Below are 27,304 nucleotides of genomic sequence, written 5' to 3' on the forward strand. Positions count from 1 at the left end.
AAATCATCTAACCAAAAAAAAAAAAGAGAACAAAAAAAAAAAAAAAAAAAAAAAGTTTCTGAAGAACCTAGGGCCAGGAGAGGAATAAAGACCGGATGTAGAGAATGGACTTGTGGACACAGGGGGCGGGTAGGTTAGGCTGGGACGAAGTGAGAGAATGGCATGGACATATATACTCTACCAAATGTAAAACAAATAGCTAGTCAGAAGCAGCTGCATAGCACTGGGAGATCAGCTCGGTGCTTTGTGACCGCCTAGAGGGGTGGGATAGGGAGGGTAGGAGGGAGACGCAAAAGGGAGGGGATATTGGGATATATGTATATGTATAGCTGATTCATTTTGTTATAAAGCAGAAACTAACACACCATTGTAAAGCAATTATACTCTAATAAAAATGTTTAAAAAATTAACGTATACAATTCAATGGTTTTTAGTATAATCACAGAGTTGTGCAATCATCACCAACCATCACACACAGCATCACCACAGTCACTTTTAAGACATTTTATCACCTCAAAAAGAGACTCCCATCCCCATTATTAATCACTCCACATTTACCCTCAATCCTCCCACACTAGGCAACCACTAATCTACTTTCTGTTTGTAGGTAATTGCTTAACCTAGGCATTTGATATAAATGGAGTAATTGAACATGTGGGAATTTCTGTGTGTGTATGTCTTCTTTCACTTAGCATAATATTTCCAAGATTGCAGCGTGAATCAGTATTTTATGCCTTTTCCCTATTAAATAATATTCCACTATATAGAGTACCGTGTTTTGTTTATCCATTTACTGGTTAAAGGACATCCTACACAACTTTGTGTGACTGTTAGACCAAGGGTTGGACCCTTCCTATTAGTTCTTTTGGAAATATGATCTGAGAAATAGTCAAGACAACCTCTGATGGTGGCTAGATCTGTATCATAAAATTAGGAGACGCTGAAAGGTCATTCTGTTATGTGGACTGGATGAAAAGAAAAGGTGGTTCTGCTGTGAAAGAAAAGTGAAGCAGGTTTTCAGGAGGAGCAGAGGAAACATATGGGGAGAGATTGCAACTGTCCTTCTGGTTTATAATTCCAAGCCCTTCTGGAAATCCTTAGTTTACCTGAGAAATGCATGAATCCTCAGAATAGATTTCCACTTTTTTTGGTTAAGTCAGTATGGTGGGCAGAGAAATTACTCCCAAAGTTTTCTATGCTGCAGTCCCTGAAATCTATGACTATGTTACCTTACACTGCAAATGGAATTTTGTAGATGTGATTAAGGGTATGGATCTTGAGATGGGGAGATTATCCTGCTTTATCTGGGCTGGTCATATCTAATTATGTGAGTCATTAAAAAGAAAGAACCTTTTAGAAACCTGAAGAACATTTGGTTAAAGGAAGTTTCAATTAAAAATGAAGGAGCAGAGAAATGAAATGTTAGGACTTCACCAGCCATTGTGGGCTTTGGAATGGAGGAAGGGGGCCATGAGCCAAGAACTGTAGGCAGCTTTTACAATCTGTAAAAGTTAAATAACAGATTCTCCTAAAGCCTATAGAAAGAATCATTAACCCAGTGAGACCTGTGTCAGGTTTCTTACATCCGGAACTGTAAGAAAGTAAATCTGGATTAAGCCACTATGCTAGTGGTAATTTCTTACAGCAGCAGTAGAAAACTAATACTGTTGGCTTCCATTTATTTCTGCTATATGAAAAAAAAAAGTCAACAGAAACGTATTTAATGTAGGCTCCAGCAGCCAAAATATCCTCTCTGCAATGTAATTGAAAGATGATCTTCTAAGTCTGGGATGTAGTTTTTGTAATGAAGATAATTCTTGCTTTGGAAGGCAATCCATTGGTCAGTGCTGATGTGGCAGGTAGATTTCCTAATATGGCTTGCCAGATATGTTTCAATTTGACCCCCGAACTTGGGAATCTCATGAGCTATCATTCTATGATTGTGTTATAGTATATGGCACAATGGTTTTCAGTTAGGGAGATTACCTGCCTGGGCCTTATAGATCCTTAAAAGCAGAGAGTTTTATGTGGATGATAGCAGGAGAAACCAGATAAATTTGAAATTTGAGATGGATGTGACACACTGTTCTTGGTTCGAGATGAAAAGAGATGGGGGTGGTTTCTAGTAGCAGTGAGAGGCCCTGACTTAAGATGCAGCAAGGAAACATTAACTTTCTACCTAGAGTCACAACAAACTAGATTCTTTCCCCAAGCCTAATAGCCCAGCTTGGCAGACCTCTTGACTGTAGCCTTGTGAGACATGCATCAGAGAATTCAGCTGAGATCACCTGGACTTCTGACTTAAGAAATGTGAGATACTATATGTGTGTTGCTTTCATCTACAATGTTTCTGGTAATTTGTGATGTAGCCATAAATAACTAATACAGATGGTTAGAAGGTTGGTCCTTAAAAACTAATATCCACCCAGACTTCCCAGTTTTGATTCTGACTCTCCTGCTTACTCATTGTAGAAGTCATTAAGGCTGTTTATAATGTTTAGTTTCTTCTTCATATGAGCACAAGTTATGATGGCATTTCCCAACACACTTTGAAATTAGGTGTGATTTGTGGCTTATCTTGGACACTTCAATGTGAGTAGAAGTGATATGTATCAATACTGGGTAATGCTTGACTTGCTACATACCTTCCCTCTTGTGCTGATCACACAAGGATGTGTTGAGATTGTGCTTCCATTATCCTGGGTCCTTGAGTGACTATGGTAAGTAGACTTTCCCCACATTTCTCTGCTGACTCATAGTGGGCATATAACACAAGCAATAAACACTCTTTTTAGTATTAATCTATTGGAATTTTGAGGATTGTTGTTACTCAACAAAATCTAGCCTTTCCCTGCTGAAACACCATTTATGTAACCTTGGGCAATACCCTTAACTATTATTACCTACTCCTTTGTTGTTGTTTTGTCTCCTCCTCCTCCTCCACCTCCTCCTCCTTCCATGTCTTCTTCCTCTTTACTATCATTATCATCATCAATTTTATAGGAAGAAGAATAATGCTTACAGAAGCTACCTTTTTTGAGCACTTACTATGCTCAGTTAAAAAGCCCTTAAAATATGCCACATCTATTTAGCATAGTAGTAAACATCATAGGTTCTGAAGCCCATCTGCCCTAGTCAACAACTTTGATACTTTGTTAGAATGTCTATTTTTATGCCTGTTTTTCCATTGGTCAAATCGAGATAATAGCACTTGCTTCATAGGGTTGTGTGAGAACAAATATAAATTAACACATGTGAAATGCTTAGAACACTGCCTGATATATAATAACTCTACAATAAAAGGTCACTATTTATATGGTCTGATAGAATTTTCACAACCCTATAAGGTAGTGATTATTATTTCCATTTTCTAAGCATGCACACTGAAACTCAAAAAATGAATTATTTTGCTCAAGTTTACACCAGTCATTCTATCTGACTTTAAAGTTCACGCTCATAACCATTTTCTCATTGTTTCTGCATGCCTCTGTCCTTATGATTTAATCAATTCTTTCCTCCTCTAGAGGATTCACATGCTTCCACTAAGTTGTGTCTTTATGTCACAATGAAATATCCTAAATTCCTTAACTGATTTATGATCTCACCAGCCTCAGAACAACTGCCTCCCCAGTTTGTCAACTTAATATAATCTGAGCTCTCCACAAGCATAATTATTAAGTATACCTAGAAGGGCTCTGGGCTATGTGTTTTGTTAACAATACAGGAAGGTTTAAAATTACCACTTTTTTCTCCAGAAATGGGGACTATATACAGACTTGTTAGAATAATTAAAAAGTTGTGAAGAGACATCAGGAACCCTGAGTTCCAACCTAAGCTCTGTCACTCACTGGCTGTGTGACCGTGGACAAGCCAATTTACTTCTCTGGGCCTCAGTGTCCTCATTCATCAAAAGAGGGGATTCAATTAGTGGGATATGTTTCAAATCCTCTGAGACAAAAAGTTATATGCTTACTGAAAGCCTCACTTTAGCTCATGTGTGGAGGTGGCTCATGGGAATCTAATTGGGAAAGATGCTCAATTTTGTGCTGTGCTGGAATCAATGCACCAGAAGGAAGAGGGCATGTAAACAAGGGCCTATTGTGCTTATTTTTCCTAACAAAATATCCCAAAGTGTGAGAATTCAGAGGCTTGAGCTCTGTTGGCAATCAATGAAACATGAATGTGTCTTTCCGAATGTATTTTCCTCATCCCCTTCAGCTTTGCTGTAATGAGGAGATAATGAGCTATAGACATAACCAGGGGTGCCTGGGAGCTTCTTCTAACATCCACTTTGTTAGAAGAACTTTTTCAGCTGAAAGCAAAATATCTTCAAGGGATATTCTGCCAGCTGTGTCATACCTTGAGATTAATGTCATGATATTTTCTCAAGAATTTGAGGGTACCTACAGGGCTCCCTCTAATGGGCACTACTCAGTTATTGTTGGGGAAAATAAGTTTTGTTGTCACTTCATTGATTGCCTTTTTTTTTTTTATCAGACCATGAGAAAATATTTACTGGAGAGGCACAGGACTCAACTTTATAAACTAAAGCCCCCTGAGGTCACCATTTTACCTCAGGTATATTCCTGATGTTATTAATTTTTCCTGCCTCTTTTACTGGCTTTTGTGATACAGCCTTCCCTCCTTTTTCCTTAGTATTTCCAACAACCACTGTATTTTGGACATCTTATATACCCAGATGTGGTTGAGGAATGTCTCCAGCTCCCTGCCTAGCCTAAAACAAAGTCTGTATGTCTATAGTGGTAAAAAGTCTAGAGTGGTAAGTCTGTAAGTCTAGAGTGGTAAAAAGATTTCACCTTTCTTCTCAAAATTAACCAACTGTGGCTGTCTGGGGAAAAAATAATAATGATGAGAAGAATATCAAAGTGGCCACAGATCTCAGGGGGAAATGGGACTGTGTTTAGTTAGAGATGATTTCCAAGAAGAAGATCTGTTGTGTTCAATGTTTGCTGTTATTGAAAGAATTTTCCTGAGTACAACAGGGAGAGGGGATGAATGACTGGTTGGGATGTAAAAATAATGCACAGGAGGAAAAACAAGAGCCGAAAACGTGTTAAATGACATATATTTGTTCTGGTCTCCTGCAGAGGCAGTGGACGCCCCCGCCCCCCCCAACTCAAAATTTAGTTTGTAGATCAAGATTGAGGGCATATCGCACACACAAACACACACCCCAATAGGGTATGGAAAGTTTTATTACTTACACAATTGAGATCTCTGGGGAAAGTAGGGCAGGACTCTCAAACAGGTCAAAAATGACCTAAGATGGCAAGAAAAGGAGACTGGTTTTGGCTTTTACTGTTGTTAGGGGGTGATGCTAATGAGAGTTCCCAGAGGGCAGGTGCTTGCATGGTTTGAATTTTGCACACCAAAGGGGAAGCACCCAGCCTTTTTTATCAATTTGTCTAGGAGCACAGCATAAGGGCAAAAGGGAGGGAAGAGTCTAAAAACTGTCAGCAGTCAAACATCAAAAAATGAAGTCCGGGGCTTCGCTGGTGGCGCAGCGGTTGAGAGTCCGCCTGCCGAGGTGGGGGACACGAGTTCGTGCCCCGGTCCGGGAAGATCCCACGTGCCGCGGAGCGGCTGGGCCCGTGAGCCATGGCCGCTGAGCCTGCGCGTCCGGAGCCTGTGCTCCGCAACGGGAGAGGCCACAACAGTGAGAGGCCCGCGTACCGCAAAAAAAAAAAAAAAATGAAGTCCGATTCTTCATAACATTCTTACTTCAAGGGACACAATTTAAAATTGGGATAAAAAGAATCCAGTCTCAGAGGTCAGGTAGCATGGGTTCAAATCTTGGCTTAACCACTCATAAGCCTGTGACCTAATGAAAGGTGCTTAATTGCTTCAAAGCTGATTTTGTTCCTTTGTAAAACAGGGGCAGCATTAGGACCCATCCGTAAGAGGGCAGATGATTGGTGGTGAGGTTGCACACAACGTTTTAGTATTGGAATACAGTAAATGCAACACTATCATTGCATCAATGTTGTACATTCTACTACTGGGTTTGCTACAACCACTAGTCCCACTCCTATTTTTCCTGATTTTTCTCCATAGAATAAGTTTCCAGATCTACCTCTCTTCTGTGTATTTGTCTGTTTCTTTCCTTTTTTTTTTTTTTTGGCTCGTCAAGTGGCTCATGGGATTCTAGTTCCCTGACCAGGGATTGAACCTGGGCCTTCAGCAGTGAAATCGTGGAGTTCTAACCACTGACCGCCAGGGAATTCCCTGTGTATTTGTCTTTAAATCTGAAATTGGGGTATTTCAAATGGTTTTTTAAAAGATCTGGGCTGGGTGTTCTTCTCAGTGGCTATGTTGACCTCAGTACACTCCATTCTGGGGACGATGACTTGCTGACACCCACCTTCTTATGGTGTGCTCCTTCATGGAAAGCGGGGCAGCCTGCTGTGCATACTTACTATAGGCAGTTCCTTAGTTGCGCACAATATTTCACTATTTGGATTTGAACAAAGCAAACTCTATTTTCTTACAGAATACACATGACTCACACTTCATGATATTTCAGCTGATGGAGAAACTTAGTTTTCCAACTGCAAATCCTAGAAGCTTGCCTGAACATAAATACTTTCTTACCCAGATTCAATACTCATATCTTGGTTCAGATTTATTTTTAATCATTTAACCTCATTCATTTTATTTTTAATTGTATGTAACAACTGTTTTTTTTCACAAACATGTTCTCAAAGTCACAAAGTGAGAATTTTATTTAGGAAACTTTCTCCTATCTTGACTTTCCTAACGCATTTTATGTATACCTCTCTCAAGACAAGGATCCATCCTATTTTGTGTTGTGTTTGTCTGTATGGCTGATCACTTAAACTTTCCACATGATTGGTATCATCGTTTGGTTGTCTGTTAGACACATATAGTTTTTAGCCATTCTCTTGGAGATTCTGATCCACTGGGTTTTGGGTGGGTGCCTGGGAAACAATATTTTAACAAGCATTCAAGGATATTCATGAAATACTGGTCTATTCGCTACGGATTTTAAGTGCATGCAATTTGTGTCTTTACCACTAGAAGAGCCAGCATACTTTGTGCACAGCAGTAACTCCAGTGCTCAGTTAGTGAATTCTTATGCTCATTGGGATTTTCTGGAGTAAAAGAATACTAACCATAACAATAGCTATGATTCATTACACACTTACTATATATTCCATTCTTTAGGCATATTACTAAATCTTATGTACTAAATCAGAATGTAGATCTCCAGGTTAGAGATTTGGAAGCTGAAGCTCAAGGTGGGGGTTGTAATTGCCTCATTACACAGTTAAAAAGTAGCCAAATACATCTTTATACCCAGGTGTGTCTGACAGCGAAGCCCCTGTGACTTGGGCATATTTCTCCAGCCACTGCTGCTTGCCCTAGTTAATATTCTCCTTGAACAACCTACAAGGTCCTTAACTTCTCACTGGCATAAATGTCTCTGATGCTCCCAGTTTAAAAATTGCAATACACATAAATAATTCAAGCAAACAACTTGATATAGTGGAGTGCATTAAGGCTAAAATAACCCTCCCCTTTTCGACTAGTTTAGAAAACCATCATCATTTTCTAGAAATACTCTCTGGGCTTCATGTGGTGCATGGTACATTGAATTTGTTAGCATTTTGCCAGCTCTGCCATTCAAAAGAAAAAAAAAAGCACTCTGGAATTGCTGCAAAATCAGCATAAATGCAGATTTAATTGGCTTTGCCTCACAAATAACCTTCTTCATGCCAGCTTTATTGCAATGGTTGGAGAAGAGCCTATCTTTTTCATCACTATACTGGTTTTCTGTTAACAACATTCATAGTCAAAATCTGAAAGGTATTTACTGATAGGCTAAGGCTTAGATGGGCTGTCTTTAAACAAAGGTTTTTTCATCCACCAGAGGTTTATCTCGATAGATAGATGGGTGGATAGATTGATAAATCTATCTGTTTTTATCTCCAACATCATCTCATAACAACTCCTTCTCACCCCTTGATCATTCCCTCCAATTACACTGTCATCTCTGCAGTCTTCAAACATCCTAGATTTTTCTAGCCTTTGGCTTTCACTCCAACTATTGCCCGTTTTGGGATACCCCTTTCCCCTCATCTCTTTGTGGGTTACTTCTTCCCATCCTTTATACCTCTTCTAAATTTCACCTACTTTAAAATGTCATCCTTGGAATTCGCTCTGAGATGGTCTACTCTCCATTCTGTTGAATCTCTGCTTGTTTCATTTATAGAAGGGGTTGGTAAATTTTTTTCTGTGTAAAACCAGATAGTAAATAAAACAGGACACTAGCAGGATTCAGCTGCTAAGTGTAATCTCCTGACCTTTGCTTCATAGTGCTGACTACAAGCTTTAGTTGGAACATTTATTTTGTTTTATGCTTGTTTATTATCAGTATGCCCATTATAATAAAAGCTTCATGAGGACAGGAATCATAGTGCACTTGTACTTTACTGTATTAACACTGAACATAGTAGATGCTCAATAAATATCTCTTGAAAGAAAGAAAGAAAGAAAGTTAGTTTAGTTTGATTTAAATATTTAGCCTTAATGATTCCCTACAGACTGCAAGATTAATCCTAATTCCTTAGGACACATATTCCCACAGACTCTTGACCCAATGAAATCTTCAGTGCCAACACTCACTACCATCTTTACTGTCATAAGACAAGAGCTGTAGTTCACTAATTCATTTACTCTTTCATTTAGTGTCATGCACAATAAATAATATTCTAGACACTGTGCTAGGCACCAGGCTAACAATGACACATAAACTAGACACAACTAGTTTAAACTCTCTCTTGGAGTTTAAAATCTGGTATTGTCTCAAGTAGACAGATATTCATCTCTCTCTGTTTTGCATGCTGTTTAGCATGATTTCCTTTGTGTGTAGGTTCCTGTTATCAGATGCACTGAGTACTCTCCCAGTGGTGCATCCCACATTAATTGAGTGGTCACTATGATGCTCTTCTAATTCATCTCTTCATCCTCTGTGTCGTTCTCTATGATGTTCACTTCATATCTTTACGCAGCCCCTATCTCTCGGGCCATAATCATTTCTCTAAGGGCCTGTCTCCTTCACTCAACAATGACTTTTGGTGAGCCAAAGAGGTTAGTCTGACATTCTTCGTTGTATTAGCAGGGTCAAGCAGAATGCCTGGATTACAAACCAAATAAATGTTTGATGAATGAGTCAGTTCCGGCATCTTACCTAGAGACTTTTGTAGTACTAATTATTTATGGGATGAATTCAGAAGAGTTTGATAAGGATACTAAGAAATTATTGTGTTTGGATTATTATCAAATATGTTTTTCTGAGATTTAAATATTTATGAGTTAAAATTCCAATATATCAATTAATTTTAGACATACCGCTATCTTTTACTTTTATAAACCATTAAAATGAAATGATATTCAAAATCCAGTGTTTTGACTGGGGTCAAAAGTAGAGACTTGACAAAGGTGGAAATTTATTAAGGGTAAAATTACATAGTGATACTTTTCAATGGATTAGTGAATCTGACCTGGTACCTTGTTCTCTGGTACAAAAATAGGTCATGGTGCTTTTATTTCAAATACATTATATTATAGGACTTTCTGCATAGGATCAAACATTTCACTGATTCATTTGATGTATCTGTTTGAAGACTTAAGTTCTAAACACGCAAAACTATAAAACTTTTACAAGTCAAAATGATCCTTTAGAAAAGCCATAAAGCAATGTTTATATATACATATATATTGACTTAAAAATATTTCTTTTGAAAAACTGTCACTGCTATACAAAATAACCCTGGACCCATGCAAGTAATCTCAGCTTTAGAATATGAAATAATTTGCAAATTAAATGATAGGGTTTCAGAGAAAGCATGGGTTGTTTTTTAAAGTAAGTGATAGAAGGGTTGCAGATATGCAGAGAGCCTTCTGAAATGAAAAGTTTTCATGTACACTCAATGATTTCATAGAAAAGTAAGTACTTTGAAGCAAGTGGCAGGGCTGAAATTCTGCTACCTTTCCTTTATCTATTTTCACTTTTCCCAGAACATATGTTTCAGAATAGTTTTATTAGCAAGTGGAGATGTCACTGTCCAAAATCTGTGGTGTGATTAGCATTATTGAATGGCAGGTTTTGTGTTACTCATGTTTATTTTATGCCTTTCCAAACCATCTGCTTCCTTGTGCTATGTCTTAGATAGTGAGAAACCGTGACAGTAGAGGTGTACAGTTCCACTATAATTCTAATGGTTTCCAACATTTTGGGTTTCTCTTTTTCTGAGTGTCCTAGACAAAACTGAGTAACATGGTCACTTCTTAGGAAACAAAGCTTAGAAATAATTCACTCATTCATTTAACTCAAATTTACTGAGTATTCAGTGCCAGGTAGTAGACAAGAACCTGTGGTTACTGAGATGCATGAGACACTGTTTCTACAATAGTCTAGTCAGGGAGACAGGGAGGCAAACATTGTAGTGTGAGAAGGTCTACTATAGAGTTAAAAGTATGATGGCATCAGGAAGAGAAAGTGAAAGCATTTGTTTCAAGAATGCACTGGAATCTTGAGCATTTAATTATCAATATAAGAGAAAAAAAGCTGCCAAAGAGTACTGCAGACCAAAGCACCTACATTGGTACGTGTCCATAGAAATGTGAGAACGATTGTCGTTGAGAAATTTTAATTACTTTGGTTTGGCTGAAATACAGGGTATGCATGGAAAGCAGGAGAGAATGAGACTTCGCAACTTGATAACAATTGCTGGTACCTATTGAGCCCTTAGTACATGGCAACTACTGTACACCTATTCTCTTATTTAATCCTTCCAACAAATTGTTGGACTGAAACAATTTTCTTACTTTTCTTATTTTACAGATTAGAAAGCTGAGTTTCAGAGTTTAAGTGGTATGTTGACTCAGTGCTCTCATAGAACAGTCAAACTGGGTAATTCTGGAGCGTTTAATATTGGGACTATTTACAAAGCTGTAGACATGGTTTAAACCAATGGATCTCAAAGTATTGTCCCTAGACTGGCATTATCTGCATCAGTTGAGAATCTGTCAGAAACACAAATTCTCAGGTTCTATTCCAGAGATACTGAATCCAAAACTCTAGGGGTGAGGCCATATAATCTCTAGTCTAACAAGCCCTATAGGTGATGCCAATTCATGCTGAAGTTTGAGAACCACAGATCTAGGGAAGCAGCCATGGATGGTGCAGTGCTATGTGGCTGGTAACACAGGGGAAGATGCATCACCCTGATGTCTAAAAGAAAAGGCAGTTGCCAGAAGCACTGATACTCTTAAGCCTTCCTGAAACGTCCTTCTGGTTGAAAATTTTACCAATTGTGGTTTCCATGATATGTTTTTTTTAATTTTTCTTCTTCTTCATTTCTGACAATAAACAGAAGGCTTCAGAGATTCAGTAAAGAGATCTGGGCTTGAATTTCAATTTAGCAGTTACTAACTGTGTAATCTTAAACAATTTCCTTATACCCCCTGATCTTAAATCATTGTTGTTTTTCACCTATTAAATGATTTTAATATTAGTGCCTACCCCATAAGTATTTTTTTGTAAAATTTAAATGATTCAATATTTAGAAAAAGTTTAGGATAGTCTGTACTAAATATGTGTTATATGTTACCTATTGTTAATGATATTTTATTGCCACTGTTGCTATTATCATTATTATTATTCTTTCTCTGTTTTTTTTCTAAGGTTCTACTTCCTCTCATGGTATTTCACTTGAAATTAGATTTTGCTTTTCATTTTATACATATATCCCAGGTTATTTTTACTAGGATCTATTCTGTGTAACCCTCAATCTGTATCTTCAGTTCCATTTATCTTTTAAATTATAAACTTTTATATATAACAACCTACTAAACAGCTCATATTGCTTATAACATATATATATATAAATCAATCAAGTAACCAACAACAAACAAATAATAATAAGAATCCCCGTTCATTTACCTGCCATCTGTGACAGAAATCTGGGAAGCTTCTTATACTCCTTCTTCTGCCTACAACTTAGTCACTTATAGATTTTAACAAATAAATCCCACAGATTTTAATAAATTAGACTCTTTTGCCATCTCCATTCCTGAAGCCTGAGTTCTTATCTCAGCCGGGTTAGCACAAAAGCTTTAAACACCTTCCTCCTCAAAAATATTGCCCAGTCCTACTGTTCTCCATTCTTCACCCCAATTAGAGTGTTTTTCTCAATCCAAAACAGAAATCAAACAACCAATAAACAAGATTGCATAACTGCACTACTTAAAACTCTTTTAGGGTCCATATTACTTGTACGATACATTCTCAGCTGCTTAGCCTGACTTAGAGGGTAATTCTCTGACCCCGACCTACTCTTATGTAGAGGTTGCATGGCATAATGGTTGAGAGTAGGACTCCAGAGTCATATTGCCTGCATTTAAAACAGGCCTTCACCTCTTCTTGCTTGTCATCTTCGGCATGTGTGACAGGCATCTTCTGTTTATCCCTCCTGATCTACACCCCATCCTTTACTTGCTCTGTGCCAGGGAGGTTGATATGTCTGGACCTCATCAGTTACCTTCCCTGTCCTCTGCTATCACTTGGATTTGGCCACTGATGGCTACCATCAGGAACTCTGTAAAACACCAAGAGAGGGTTCCCTTCCTGTTGGGTTGCCAAAGGTTGATAGTGCCTGTCTACTGAAGGCCACAGCCCCTGTAACACAGCTCTCTCAGGATTGCTCTCCCTGGGTTCTGTTAACTGCCTTCTTTGCTTTCAAGCTGAAGGGTGAGAGCATCTTCCTCTATGTTACCAGACCCTGTTCAGTTTGGGTAACTGGGATCTGGCTTTTTCTTGTTCTCTGGGCAATAAATGGGTATCTGCCTTAGAACAATGCCCAGTAACCACTTTGCTTTTGCCATTCTTTTTTTTTTTTTAGCGGTACGCGGGCCTCTCACTGTTAACAGCCTCTCCCGTCGCGGAGCACAGGCTCCGGACGCACAGGCTCAGCAGCCATGGCTCACGGACCCAGCCGCTCCGCGGCATGTGGGATCTTCCCGGACTGGGGCACGAACCCGTGTCCCCTGCATCGGCAGGCAGACTCCCAACCACTGCGCCACCAGGGAAGCCCTGCCATACTTTTTAAGCACCACATTCTTTACCGTGAACCCCAGTTCCTGCAGCTCATCATTTGCCATGACCTTTGCCATGAGGCTCCCTGATACAATGCCAGTCAGGTCAATTCAGCCACTTAATAGCTGTGATACTGACCCCTGACCTTCTTGGCCTTGCACCTGTCACCTCCCCCTGGGATAACTGAGCAATGGTTTGGTTTCGAGGTCTCTACTACTTAATTGTCTGAAGTATTAAGATGTCAACCCAGTCAAGTTCTAACAGTGAGAAATTTCAGCTCTGGGTGATTTTTTTAAAAATCAGTCATTAGAATTTTGTTATTTTAAAAGATGATTCTGACTATATATAAGTGTTTTCCCTTTTAAAAGATGATTCTGACTATATATAAGTGTTTTCCCCTTGAGCTCTCCTTAAAGAAGCTAGGATTTTTTTGGCAGTTCTTTCTCTTTTTTCTCTCTTCCAATCAATACCTTAGTCATCTTCCCAAGAGAATTCTGGAATCATGGGATTCACCCCACTGCACCTGATCAAAAATCTACTCTATTTTCTGCAGATATATGCCTAAGCCCTTTTCATTCACTTTATATCATTTAAACTCAAAAAATTCCTTGTGAAATTGCTATCACTAGTATCCCTGTTTTACAAATGATAAAAGTGACACTCAGAAATCTTCTGAAATTTGCCCATGGTCAAAGAATCAGCCAATAGCAGAGATAGAATTCTAAGTTTTCTCTGTTGAATACCCAAAGTATGAACTATTTTAATATAGTGCTTCTGTTTAAAAAAATACAAGCTAAAATATTTCAAACCAATAAGTAGCTTTATATTTCAAAGATAAAATCCAAAATCATCTGGCTCATGAATATTATATATTAAAGGGTAAACACTCCTTCTGTTTAAAATAATGAATTCCTTGTTCAGTTATGGGATGTTTGGAGTTCATAGAGTATGATCCAAGATGTCTTTTGTTACAAGTTTGACTTGAAGTCTTGGTGTTACATTTTATTCCTAATTCCAATTTCTTCTGGTCAGCTCTGTGCCTTGCCCTGGGGTTAGGCACCCATCAGGAAAATGTCTTTGGCAGTCTCCCTCCAACAGTTAAACAGCTAAATGGGGAACATGTTTATGGTGTGGAGCCTCATCTCTGACATGTCTGGCCCATACCCCAGGACTGGGATTCTATTTAAGTCTCTATGACTAAGGTGCCAATTCTTCTTTATAGTAGAGATCTATCCTGAACTCCCTCTAACTAAATGTTTGTGGCTTCAAGCATTTTGCCTATCTATAAAAAATTCCCATTACAGAAATGGATGTTTCCTGCCATGATTCAGGCCCTCCTCCAAACAGGTTGATACTTAGAATCATGGAATTTCACCATTTAACTAACGTTGCAGATTATTTCATGACACAGTTGGTTCAGTAATCATGTAAGCCTGGGAATAGGAGAGAGGGAGAATTTTCTATCCTCAACAACATTCCATCTTTCCCAGAAAAAGAGATGTGACCCAGATCCAAAGTGAATCCATCTAACCAGCAGTTAACTTCCCATTTGCTTCATCATCTTGTGTGTCAGTTGTCCTATTTTCCTATTATATATTCATCCACTCTTTCTTCATTTTTTCTTTATCTGAATTTATAACTTATTTGCTTCTTCTATTTTAAAACAACAAAACCCACAAAAACAAATATTTTCTTTTAACCCTGAATCCTATTAGCTTCTGCTTCAACTCTTTGCTTTGTTTACTGCCAACCTCTTGAAAGCACTGGTTTAAAACTTGATGTTTCTGCTTCCTTTCATGTCAATCATCTCAATACCCTCCTGGATCCCCTCTGAATCTATTCCTCAGTGCAGATACTCCTTACCTCCTCACTTGGAGCTCCTTGAATTTCTTGTTTGCAACAGAATTAATCCTGTATGTGAGAGACACATCACCCTAGATAGGGCAATTAGAGTGTCATACTCATCTGGACTGAGTGGGATCCATTTGGAGGGGTCTGGACTATGTGATAATGATATTTCAAGTCCTCTCTTTTGCGGTGCAATATATTTCTGACAACAAAAACTCCTGCTGACAGAACTGGAAAAATTTGAGCTACATGCATTCTACCATCCCCAGTAATTTTCTGTATCTTGTATTTGTCATTTCATGTATTTTTCCTAGAGTACAAACTATTCTTCTTAACATCAGCTGTAGCACTACACCTTAACTTTAGTAAAGCAAGCCCAAAATAAAACTAAAACACTGAAAATAAACTACAATAAACATCTGGATGAAAATGTCCAAGAGAAAATAATGGTATTATTCTTTTCTATGACAAAAAACAATTGGCTTCCAAAAAAAACCAAAATAGTGCCTAAGAGGAGGTAAAGGATGTGAGAAAGTGGCTATCATATAAACCCTTATGACCAGAGCACTTGGTTTCATTTTTCACCATGGTTTTGAATTTCTACTCTTAATATTTCCCCCAGTCCTACTTTCTCACTCTCATTTTGTTTTGTTTTTATTATTGTATGCCTTTTTGTTGTAGTACACTTAAATCTTTGAGGGGAAGTGAGGCAATGAACAAATAAATGCATAACAAGTAAGACATGTTGACAGTTTTATTCTTCTAAATATTAAAGGAATACTGACTTATGGCAGCATCCTCCTGGGTCAGAGGGTCAGGTGGTCATTTGAGGAGTATTTGTATGAGGAAATATCCTGGGGTGGATGTGGTGCTCATATCATAGGAACAGTAAGGACACAGAATAAAAATAGTCGGGAGGTTAAGGTATTTGTGACTATATTTTTTACACAGCAGCTCTGATGTTAAAATTAAGCATAATGTGAAGAAAATCAATGACTTTTCTTGCAATAACTTGTTTTCATTTTTTGCCCCCTCTTGGCTGTAAGAAGGTACCTATTTTAGTTTTTTAAGTCCCTCTGAGGAATCTTGCACCCCAGTCCCCCAAAAGGGGCAGTATTACCAAAATACCTTAGAGTTGCCCCTCCATGAACTCGGGTGGCCTCTGCTCTTGGTAGGAAAAAAAATATATCATCAATCTAATTTCAGAGGCCGATGGGAATAAAACTTTTACTGGGCTTCATCAGCCAGACCTTAGATTGAAATGTGGGCCCATTTCACTCTCTATTTCACACTGATCTTTCAAAAGTCATGGAGAAGGCTGCAAAAGTCAGTATCCAACTGAAATCCTGAGTTAAAATTGTTTACAGTTGCCTGGTACAGTAATTAATCTGAAATCATTACTTGTCATTACCTGGCTCCCTGAATATGCAATTAGTTAGGAACTTAGATAAGGGGTGCTATTAGCACAATTAAATATTCCTCACAAATTCCATTGGCTGAATCTGAACATTTCATTTTAATAGAGTCACTGACAACTGGAATGTGTCCACAGGAATAGGTCCCATGATCTGGATAGTAAGTCTGGTGAGGAATAAGTGAAGGGATTTTGCAATTCTGAATCACAAAGAGAAGATTAAATCTCTTATCAACATTGGAAGATCAACAGAGAGAGAAGGAAGTTGTCCAGGGATGTGTTACTAGTGATGGCAAAGCTAGAAACAAATTACAGAATTACAAAAAGGCACACTTAAAATCAATGAAAGAGAACTAACTCTGTGCAATGTGATAGGCTGATTGTAAAGTCCCCATCCCTGGTAGATGATCCCAAGTCAGCAATGTCAAAGAATGACTTCCACTTCCACAGCCTAATTGCAGATGCCAATGAAACTGGGCTGGGGACAGCCCTGTCCATGATGTCTATAACGTTCTCCACTGACTGTCCTCGAGACTAGATTTACCCAATAATACAAAAGGTCAAAACTCACTTCTATCAAAAGGATTTATTCATTCACTCAGAAACAGAGTGAGCTATGTCAAAAGAAAAGTGGTTTTCCTTGTTTGGGCAGTATTCTTTATAGTTGGGTTTAAATTGACTCCTGTAATGTAAACTGAGACTAACTTGCAGTCTAATTCCAGTTGTTTTCATTGAAGAGAATTATCAGAAGCCACAGTTTGGCAGAACGTTCAGCTTATTCAATGAAGAAATTGATAAGGCAAAGAAAGGCAAGACTCTGGAGCTAAGGGGGTGTGCAAATTCTCTGTGCTTTGTGGCCTTGTTAGAAAAACCTCCACCCATCTTACAACTATCTTTTACAACATATCCTAGACACTGTGATGTTTGGGTACTAGTCTATGCAGCTAACATAGGGACAACTGTGTCCCTTCCTTTAGGGACTTAATACACCTGAGGGAGAACCCTATGTGCAAACATAAAATTTCCACAGAAAACTGTAAGCACTGAAATTTTAAGTATAAAATAAGCAGTTCCCTGCCCTCATTTATCTCAGTTTTTCCATCTGTAAACAGAATGTTGATCCTTTAAGAAGGCTTTCCAATTCTGAAATACTTAAGACTAGTACTTAATCATCAGCTACCTGGAGCTATGACCTGTACCCTCACCGGAAGGTGGGCTTCCCAAGACATCAGCAGAATCCCACTGCAGCTTCCAGGCACATGGTAGAACAACGGATCTCTATTAGTGTCATAAACTTACTGTGTGTTTGCAATGGTAAACATCTCACCTCAACAGTTGACTTATGTCTGCTTTTTAAACAACTGCAACAGATGGTTGACACTTGAACAGAATACATAATTACTTTGCAATCTAACACTTCATTCTTATTTGTTCTTTCTCAAAGGACAGAAGCTGTGCCTTATGCCATTGGGTCTAATCAGTTAGTTTAATCAGAAGCAGTGTTAGGAAAGCTCTCAAGAGAGATGAGCTGTGGGAGGATTCCTAATACCAGCCTTTCGGGGACATTAAAAAAAGCTGGTGGGGTGGGGTGGTGGAGAGAGAAATCTTAGTACTTTTTAAAAACGCATGCCTCATTCTCATTTGTGTTCCAGATGAGGAAAAAGTTTTTATACATGTTTTTTCTCATTTCTTCCACTTCACCTCCCTTAGCCTCAATTTCTTCATCTGGGTTTGTAATCCCTAACTCAGAGGCTGCTCTGAATAGTAAATGCAATAACTCCTGGAAAGACCTAGCATAGAGCTTGGCATATAGTGGACACTCCACAAATATCGCTATGGATAAATTCAGGTGAAACTAAAGGGGCATCAACTCCTTCTTGTTCTGACACTGTTAATATGATTCAAGTTAAGTCCTTGCACCCGCCCATTCAACCAGTGACCTTCTTAAACCCACATTTCAGGAAGAAGCCTCCGTCAATATTTCTCTCCCTCTTTTATGGAATCTCTTTTGCAAACATTGCTTCTCCACACTCCTAACCAAGGCAGCTCCTAGGTTGGCATAAGTCCCTGGAAGCCCAGAAATCCATCTACCCTTCTTTACTCAACCGTTCCTATTCTCCATGAGAATCTATTCCAAATTCCACTCCCTTTGCTGATTCAAGAAATCTTAAATCGAATATGCCACTCCTTCCAAAGTTTACATTTATAAAATAGTGCTATTGTCACCTTACTTGTTTTATGTGTGATATATTCATGGGGATTTTGATATTCACCTATCTCAAGCTTGTCAGAGAACTATGTTGTTTCAGAGAACAAAACAAAAATCTATGACTGAAAGGCAGAGGGTTGTCAAAAAATGGAAAGAAAACAATTCTACTTCACCCAAAGTATCCTAAAGCTTTCAGATGACCCTTGACCAGTGATAATACCATATTTATTTTGGAAAAGATTACATGCCATCACCACACTAAAATTTGGCAATCCAATGAATTTATGCAACTCAAGAAGGCAATGGAATTTAAAGTCTTTAGGGAAAGGGCAGCAAAGTACCGTCTAGAATAATTTACAAAATGTAAAGAAAAGAAATTAGGTAATATAAAACATATAGAAAGCTAATTGGAGGGGTCTTAAAAATTTAACACCATAGAGGAGAAATGTATATTTATTGAGTTCTATGCTAAGTAATTCACATATTTCACACACAAGAAATGTGGTAACATATGCAATGTTCTTAGCATAGAGGGTGGCATGTAGTGAATGCTTAGTAGAGGCTGAGTACTATCATCTCACTCAATTTCAGGAACATTTCTGTTTTGCAGATGAAGAAAATTGGTCTCTGAATATATGGGCAGCCAGGCAAACTTCACAAAAAGAGAATGTGGTGAAATCAGGATTCCAAGTGAATCTTCCAGACATTAAATATCATCCATTTTTTTCTGCTGTGCTACACGACTTGCCATTTGAGCTAAGAAAGAGGACTTTTCTTTCAGAGAATGCCCCATTGCTCATTCACACCCTATCTTGGCAGATGCAAACACAATTCCATCAGAGGTAGAAGACACTCGAAATCTGCTTCCAAGTGATACTTAAGCCCATTGTGAGAATTTTAGTGCACTTCAAGTATATTCACTCATTCAACAAATATATAATGAACATACTACTGTATGTCAGGAACTATTCTAGGCACATTTGCAGCACAACATCCCAGAACCCCTGCTCATCCCAGTCAACACCCTCTCCAGAGAAACCACTCTTCTGATGTCTATCACCAATATATTAATTTTGCCTGTTCTTGAACTTCATAAAATTTGAATTAGACAGGTTGTACTCTTTCTTGACTGGTTTCTTCCACACGGCATTTTATGCTTTACTTTTAATTTAGCATTATATAATAAATGGTTTCCTTCAGCAAATTTCATTCAACAGAGATTTATGGGGTGTTAACCAGGTAACACACACTGACGCAGACACTGTGCAGGAATATTCACTATACCCAGTATTATTCAACAATATATTGAGGTTCCAACAAATAAGAAGGAAAATTTTTTTAAAAAGATAAAACACTTGGAAGATATTAAAATAATCTCTTGTTTTGATGGTGAGGTGACTGCTTACCTAGAGAATCTTAAAATATTATACTAGAATTAATTATATATTTGGTAAGGTGATGAAGAAATACATTTAACAATAGTCTTTTTCTGTTGTAACAATGCACTTCTAGAAATCAAAATCGACTTTTTCATTTTTAAAGGTATTATTGGGCATGAATGCCCATATATTTGTCCTTCTTGACACATAGGGATAAATAAGAACAAAAGAAACAAAACCCTTGACCTCATTAAACACATATTCTAGAGAGGATAAATGAAATATAATCCATTAACACAATAAGTAAAATTGTATGGTAGGCTATAACTTGAAAAGTATGTTAGAAGTGGAAAATTAAGCAAGGTAGGGGGAAATTGCCCATGCAAAGGGGGTACAGTTTTAAATGGAGAGATCATACTCTCAAGCTACCTTAATCAAATCAGTATAACACTGGATGGGGAAAAAAAGGTCATGGAAAAAGAAAAGAAGATCCAGACTTGGCTTTAAATATGTACCATAATTTAAGGTATAATAGAGATGTTATTTTAATTTAGAGGAAAGAGAAGTGTGCTATTTATAAAATAAAGCTGGAACAACCACTATCCATCTAGAAGTTAATAAAAGTGGACCACTCTGCTATACTATGCAGAAAAAATAAAGCCCATTTAGGATAGAGACCAAACCTAAATGTAAAAATAATGATAATAACAAAATGATGTAAAAAAATCTCACATGTAAAACTAGAAAGATAATGCATCCTTCATTCCTACATATTTACTGCACCTTGTTTATGCTCCATGTTTGAGGCACATAAATGAACAAAACACAGAGCTCCATGTTTAATAAGTAGCAGACAATAAATAACAAGCAAAATAAACAGTTATATGATTGATTTTGTCAGGAAATAACAAATGCTATAGAAAAAAAGGAATAAAGAGCATAAAGCAGTGAAAGAGAGGCTGTGAATGATGAAGCCAGAGTGGGTGGGTAGAGAGTAGGTCAGATAACAATACTAATTAATGCCAGAAGATAGGACTGAAAATGTGGCACTTGAGCGAAGACTTGAGGAAGGTGAACTAATTATTCAGGCAGATTCCTTGGACCAGAGAACCCTGAGCAAAGGCAAGAGTTGATATAAAGGTTCTAATGTGGGAGTGTGCCTTGGGTCTTTAAGGAAAAGCAAGGTAGGTATGTGGCTACAAGAAACTGAGTGGGGTGGGGGAGGGGGGTTGAGAGAGAGAATTGAATCAGGTCACATAGAGCACTGTAGGCCCTTTTAAGAACTTCATGTATAACCATTACATCTGAAAAACTAGAAATCAAACCCTATTTGACAAGATAGAAATTATAAATCTTAGTGATTTACATACCATAAAAAAGGAAACAGACAAAACAATAGATTGGGAAAGAAGTATTTGCAGTACCTAAGATTCACTATATCTATACTATACACTAAATAGAAAAATGCAACAAGAGTACTGAAGACAATTCACAAAAGAATAAAACAGAAGAGTTCAACAGGTATATGAAGAGTTTATCTACCTTTCTAGTAGTTAAGTCAATGAAAATAGTGACATATGGATATATGTCTGTAAGACTGGAATAAATTAATAAAAACGCTATAATTCTAATCACTGGCTAAGATTCACACTTACACTTCGTAGTAGACATATGAATCAATGCATTTTAAAGCAGTTTGTCAACATCTAGTAAGATTAATGACATTTATGGAAACTATAATTTTAAGTGATTGCTTTTACACCTTTGTAAGTCTTTTTATCATAATCAATTCAAATATTTATATAAAATTTGACTCTACAACCTGATTTCGTGTATATGTGTGTGTGTGTATGTGTGTGCAAAAGAGTGCATGTGTGCACACATACTCATATAGGTATTTTTGGATGGGCTCAACATTGGAAAAAGGTGCCCAGTGATTTTGGCTTTGGCACCAGAACCCTGGTTTAGTCAAACTTGTCTGTTTTGTTTTATACATAATAATATACATATAAGCATGCATAAGTATATATATTTTTAGATTTATATTTCATATATATGCAAGTAATTTTGGCATAAAAATTCAAGCTTACAAAAACAGGCTTTCTTTTATTCCAATATTCATTTTTTGTTGTTGTTGTGGAAACTAAGGCCCAAAGAAACAACCAACTTTACAGAGTCTGTGAATAATAAAGCCAGACATAGCTCTTTTTCTTTCTTTTTTAAAAAATCATGCCAATGTTCTTTCTGGAAAAAAGAGCCTGAGAATTTTGAATTAGATGTGTTCACATAATATATTGCTTGCTTGTCTTCTCTTAGTCCACTCTAGATTTTTTCCACTGTGTTCCAGAGTCTCCCAAACTTTTTAAAGTTTATGCTTGAAATAAAGCAGCATTCAAAAGTTCTCTGTACTGAGGACAAATGTGTTGATTATTGTGTTATATTTCCCATTATAGGAACATCAGAGAGAAATATCTGGACAACAAGTGGCCATGGAGTAGAAATGGAGAATTACTGGGAAATGCATGCAATTCTGTGGACAAGGGACAAAGGATTCTGAAGGCACTGATGGCAAAAAATTCATATCAGAAAAGAGCAAAGAAAGAGGATTTTGTCCCAAGATTTTTTTAAAAATTACAAATATCAACAAAGGTCCATAGATGTTTTAAATTTTATTCCAAGCGGAAAATAAGTCTTCCAATTTTGTTGAACACTTTCTTTAGGCAATAAAGCTTACATTTATTTACAACCTCACATTTAATCATCCTGATCTATGTCTAGATTTATATAAAGAAAATAGCCAAGACCAAGAGAAGAGAAGCAACTTGCCTAAGGTCACAGAGTCAGCTATCAGCACTTCCAGAACTGCACTTGTATGTTCTGACACATTCATTACCCCATCCCTTTCCTCACGGAATAACCTGGGGTGAGATCTTGAATGACTGCAGAAAACGGAGAACCCATAGTTCCAGGGACACAAAAGTAAAACGAAAGCATTTTCAAATATACCTACTATAACTGAGCAGAACACATCTTCTGCAATGCTGATATTAGCTTTTTATTTCTGGACACAGATAAAAGTTACATGCTGTACATCACCACTGAGGACATAGCTTCTTGAGGGTGGAAGACTGATGATTCATCTACTATTTTGTATCTTTTTGACTTCATAATACTTTTCTTTTTCCACTGAGCTTTGAGCACTTTGAAATCATGAAATATATCTTTGATTTTTGGTCCTTGGGGCAAGCTTAATATGATCACAAAGTAGATGTGGATAAATGAATCAATGACTGAATGAATGAATGGGTGCATTTCCAACTTACAAGTGCAAAAACACTTCTACTTGTGGACATGTGACCTCAGGAAGTTGTTGGTGACTCCCAAGCGCTTAATAACTGAAATCGCTTATTATCATATATGTGTGTGTTTGTGTGTGTATGTGCACAGTGACAGTCACTTCCCCAGTGTTGTCACTCAGAATCACTCAATACTTAGGGCACTTTATGTTTTGGTATGACTTCAGAATAAATGTACCTTCTTGAGCCACTGATAATCTTTGATTTGAAATACAATTTGGGGGAGGCTATCATAGGTCAGTTACTATGCCAGGTGCTAGGAATAAAACAGGCAAAAACAATTTCTCTACATGTGCAGAAACTCAGAGATAAGTTTAGGACAAATACGTACAAGGAACTAGAGAGCACTAAGAAGGGCTTTGGACTTGTATTTGGATGTGAGACCTGAAGGATGAATATAAACTCTGCATTCAGAGACGGTGGGCATAGGAGTAGACAGTGGACTATTTGGGGAAGCTTTTACAGACTGATGGATCTTCATGTGTGAATGGCACATGGTACATGAGAAGATCTGAGAGAAGATATACTTTCATGAATGTGGAGTGTCTATGTTTACTTGGAATGATAGGAAGAAGGAGATAAAATCTGAGAACAAAGAGAAAATAAACTCTGAGAGATAGGAGAAAAAAGCGATAAAATCTGAGAATAAGCAGTACCAAATCGCAAAGAGCCTTGTAAACTTAGCCTAATATCTTAAACTTTATCAAGGGCTTTGAAGGTTATTGAGTGGTTTCAAGTAGGGGGTGCAGTGTTATCTTCAGGTTGCTTTTGAGAAAGGTTACTCTGCTGTGTGAAAACATGGTGAGGTGGGCAACACTGAAAGGAGAAGATATGTTTCTTCATCTAAGATGCTAACACAGTTGGAAACCAGCAGGGTGTGTTTGAAATGGGTCCTGTTCCATTTGATACAATAGTGCAGGTAGGATTTGAGATAGAGCCAAACACAGAGCCTGGCACAAAATACGCATGCAAAATATCTCAGTTTCTCCCCACTCACTTCTAATTTCCTCCTTTTCTCTTGTCCTATAATTTTCTTAAGTGCTATTATACATTGCTCATGTTATGTCTGTTTTATGTATGTGTGTGGGAGAGTGGGGTAAGAATTGGCCTACCTACAGTCAAATCTCCAGGCAGCACCAAATCTTTCAAGAATCACATTCAATTTCTTATCCGTAAAAACACCAAAAGGTGGATGACGCTGGTGCTGCGGGAGGGCCCGGAGACCCTGGAGGCCCTGGGGGCCCTGGAATGGGAGGCCGAGGTGGCTTCCTCAGAGGCTTCAGCCTAGGGGTCCTGGGCCGGGGCCAAGGCCACGGAGCTCACAGAGGCAAGGCCGAGGACGAGGAGAGGCTCCCTGTCACCAAGCTGGGCCGCCTGGTCAAGGACATGAAGATCAAGTCCCTGGAGCAGATCTATCTCTTCTCTCTACCCATCAAGGAGTCTGAGATCATTGACTTTTTCTTGGGGGCATCCCTCAAGGATGAGGTTTTGAAGATTATGCCTGTGCAAAAGCAGACCTGTGCTGGCCATCGGACCAAGTTCAAGGCATTTGTTGCCACTGGGGATTACAACGGACAATGTGGTTTGGGTGTCAAGTGCTCTAAGGAGGTAAGCCACTGCCATCCGTGGGGCCATCATTCAAGCCAAGCTCTCCATCGTCCCAGTGCAGCAAGGCTACTGGGGGAACAAGATTGGCAAGCCCCATACCATCCCTTGCAAGGTGACTGGCTGCTGTGGCTCTGTGCTGGTGTGCCTCATCCCTGCCCCCAGGGGCACGGGCATTGTCTTAGCCCCTGTGCCCAAGAAGCTACTGATAATGGCTGGAATTGACAACTGCTACATCTCTGCCAGGGGCTGCACTGCCACCCTGGGCAATTTCACCAAGGCCACTTTTGATGCCATTTCCAAGACCTACAGTTATCTCACTCCTGATCTCTGGAAAGAGACAGTGTTCACCAAGTCTCCGTATCATGAATTCACTGACCATCTTGTAAAGACCCCCACCAGAGTTTCCATGCAGAGGACGCAGGTGCCAGCTGTAGCCACCACATAGTTTTATATGAGAAAAATAAAGTGAATGAAGCTGGTTAAAAAAAAAAATCACACTCCAGCTCTTTTAATGCCCTTTCAATTTCTTTTTAGTTCTATTTTGAATAGGACTCTCTCTCTCCAGGTGTTCCTTATCATGGGTGGGAGAAAAGAAAGGGGAGAAAGTTATGATTGTCCTTTCCTCCAGTCTCTGAGTGTGACATTGTTCTGTCCATATACAATCTCCCCAATTTTCAGGTATACATAGAGGTCAAGGAAGACATTTTTATCATCCTTTCCCTTATATGTCCTTGTTATCTGTGATCTTCTTAAGAAGAACCTGTGGTGAAGTAGTAAGTTGACGAGGTCCACATAGACCTGATACTATTCAATATTCACTAACTGCTTATCTCTTTGAGGAGAAGGAGGTAAATATACCCTATCTGATCAGATGGTATTATGGTTAATTTTATATGTCAACTTGACTGGGCCACAAAATGCCCAGACATCTAGTTAAACGTTTTTTTCTGGGTGTGTTTGTAAGAATGTTTCGAGAAGAGATTAGCATTTCAGTTGGGGGACTGAGTAAAGGAGATGGCCCTCCCTAATGTTGGTGGGCATCATACAATTCATTGAAGGCCTGAATAGAACTAAAAGATGGAGGAAGGTTGAGTTTGCTTTCTGACTGAGCGTTTGAGATGGGACATTGGTTTTCTCCTAAACTTCGACTGGGACTTACACCACCATCATTCCTGGTTCTCAAGCCTTCAGACTCAGACTGGATTTACACCATTGGCTCTCTAACTCTCTCTATATATATCCTATTTATTCTGTTTCTCTGGAGAACTGTACTAATACTGATGTTAAAACAGGAAAATTATGTCAAAAGGTTGTTATGGAAGAAGAAAACGTGTTACAGTGAAACAACTTTCACTTCCATAGTTCCAACTGCTCTGGAATTAGGGGCAATTTCTCCAGGGATGGCAGCTTGACAGCAAATGGCTGAGTCTCTGAAAGGCTATATGATCACTTTTCTAAGTAAACTGTGGAGCGTCTCTTCATTGAGATAAAATGCACAGATCCAGTTTAAAGGAATGCTACAACCCCCACCCACCTGACAAACTACTGTCTTAAATGTCAAACAAAAATATCACACTTCTATGAAACTTTCCTTAATCCCTCAGGTAGAGAATGTTCACAACTTCCCCTGTGCTCAAAAAATCTTTTTTGTACATTACACAGTACAAGCTTGTATTATACTGTATAATTTAAATTTTCATTTGTGTATCCATTGGTCCCACTAGTATCTTGTGATTAGATTATGATTTTATCATGCCCTCTCTCTGTACATTCAGAACTTTCACATAAAATTAGGTGGTCAGCAAAGAAAAAAAAAGAAAAAATGTTTTTTATATTAATGAATGAATCAATCCATACAGGCTCTGAGAAATACCGCCTAAGAATTATTCTTTAACTTTTTATTTGGAAATAACTATAGAATCATAAGAAATTACAAAGACAATAAATAAAGGTTCCCTGTGCCCATCACTCAGCTTCTCCTAATGGTAACGCCTTATATAATTATTGCATATTATCCAAAAAAGGAAATTGATATTGGAGCAATTAACTGACCTTTCTTGGATTTCATTTGTTTTTGTATGTCCTAATTTTTCTTTTTTTGTTTTTGTATGTCTGTGTATATAGTTCTATGAGATTTTATCACCTGAATGATTTGCAGAATAGAAATACAGAACTGTCTTGTCAGCACTAAGAAACTTCCCTGTGCTCCCCCTTTATAGTCACACTCTCCCCTTCTTACCTAATCCTTGATAATTATTGACCTGCTCCCCATTTCTGTAATTTTGTTATTTTGAAAATATTACATAAATGGAATCATGAAACATGTAACCTTTTAAGACTGTAATTTTT

The 27,304-nt window shown here is 38.1% G+C and overlaps 1 pseudogene; it reads left to right on the top strand.

Moving 5' to 3' along the window:
- The window catches only part of LOC112391492 (40S ribosomal protein S2 pseudogene), a 68,978-nt pseudogene extending 43,578 nt beyond the window's left edge, over positions 1-25,400 (top strand).
- The last annotated feature ends 1,904 nt before the right edge of the window (positions 25,401-27,304 follow it).

The sequence above is a fragment of the Neophocaena asiaeorientalis genome, unplaced genomic scaffold, assembly GCF_003031525.2.
Source record: "Neophocaena asiaeorientalis asiaeorientalis breed wild unplaced genomic scaffold, Neophocaena_asiaeorientalis_V1.1 scaffold90, whole genome shotgun sequence".
In the NCBI taxonomy this organism is placed as follows: Eukaryota; Metazoa; Chordata; class Mammalia; order Artiodactyla; family Phocoenidae; genus Neophocaena; species Neophocaena asiaeorientalis.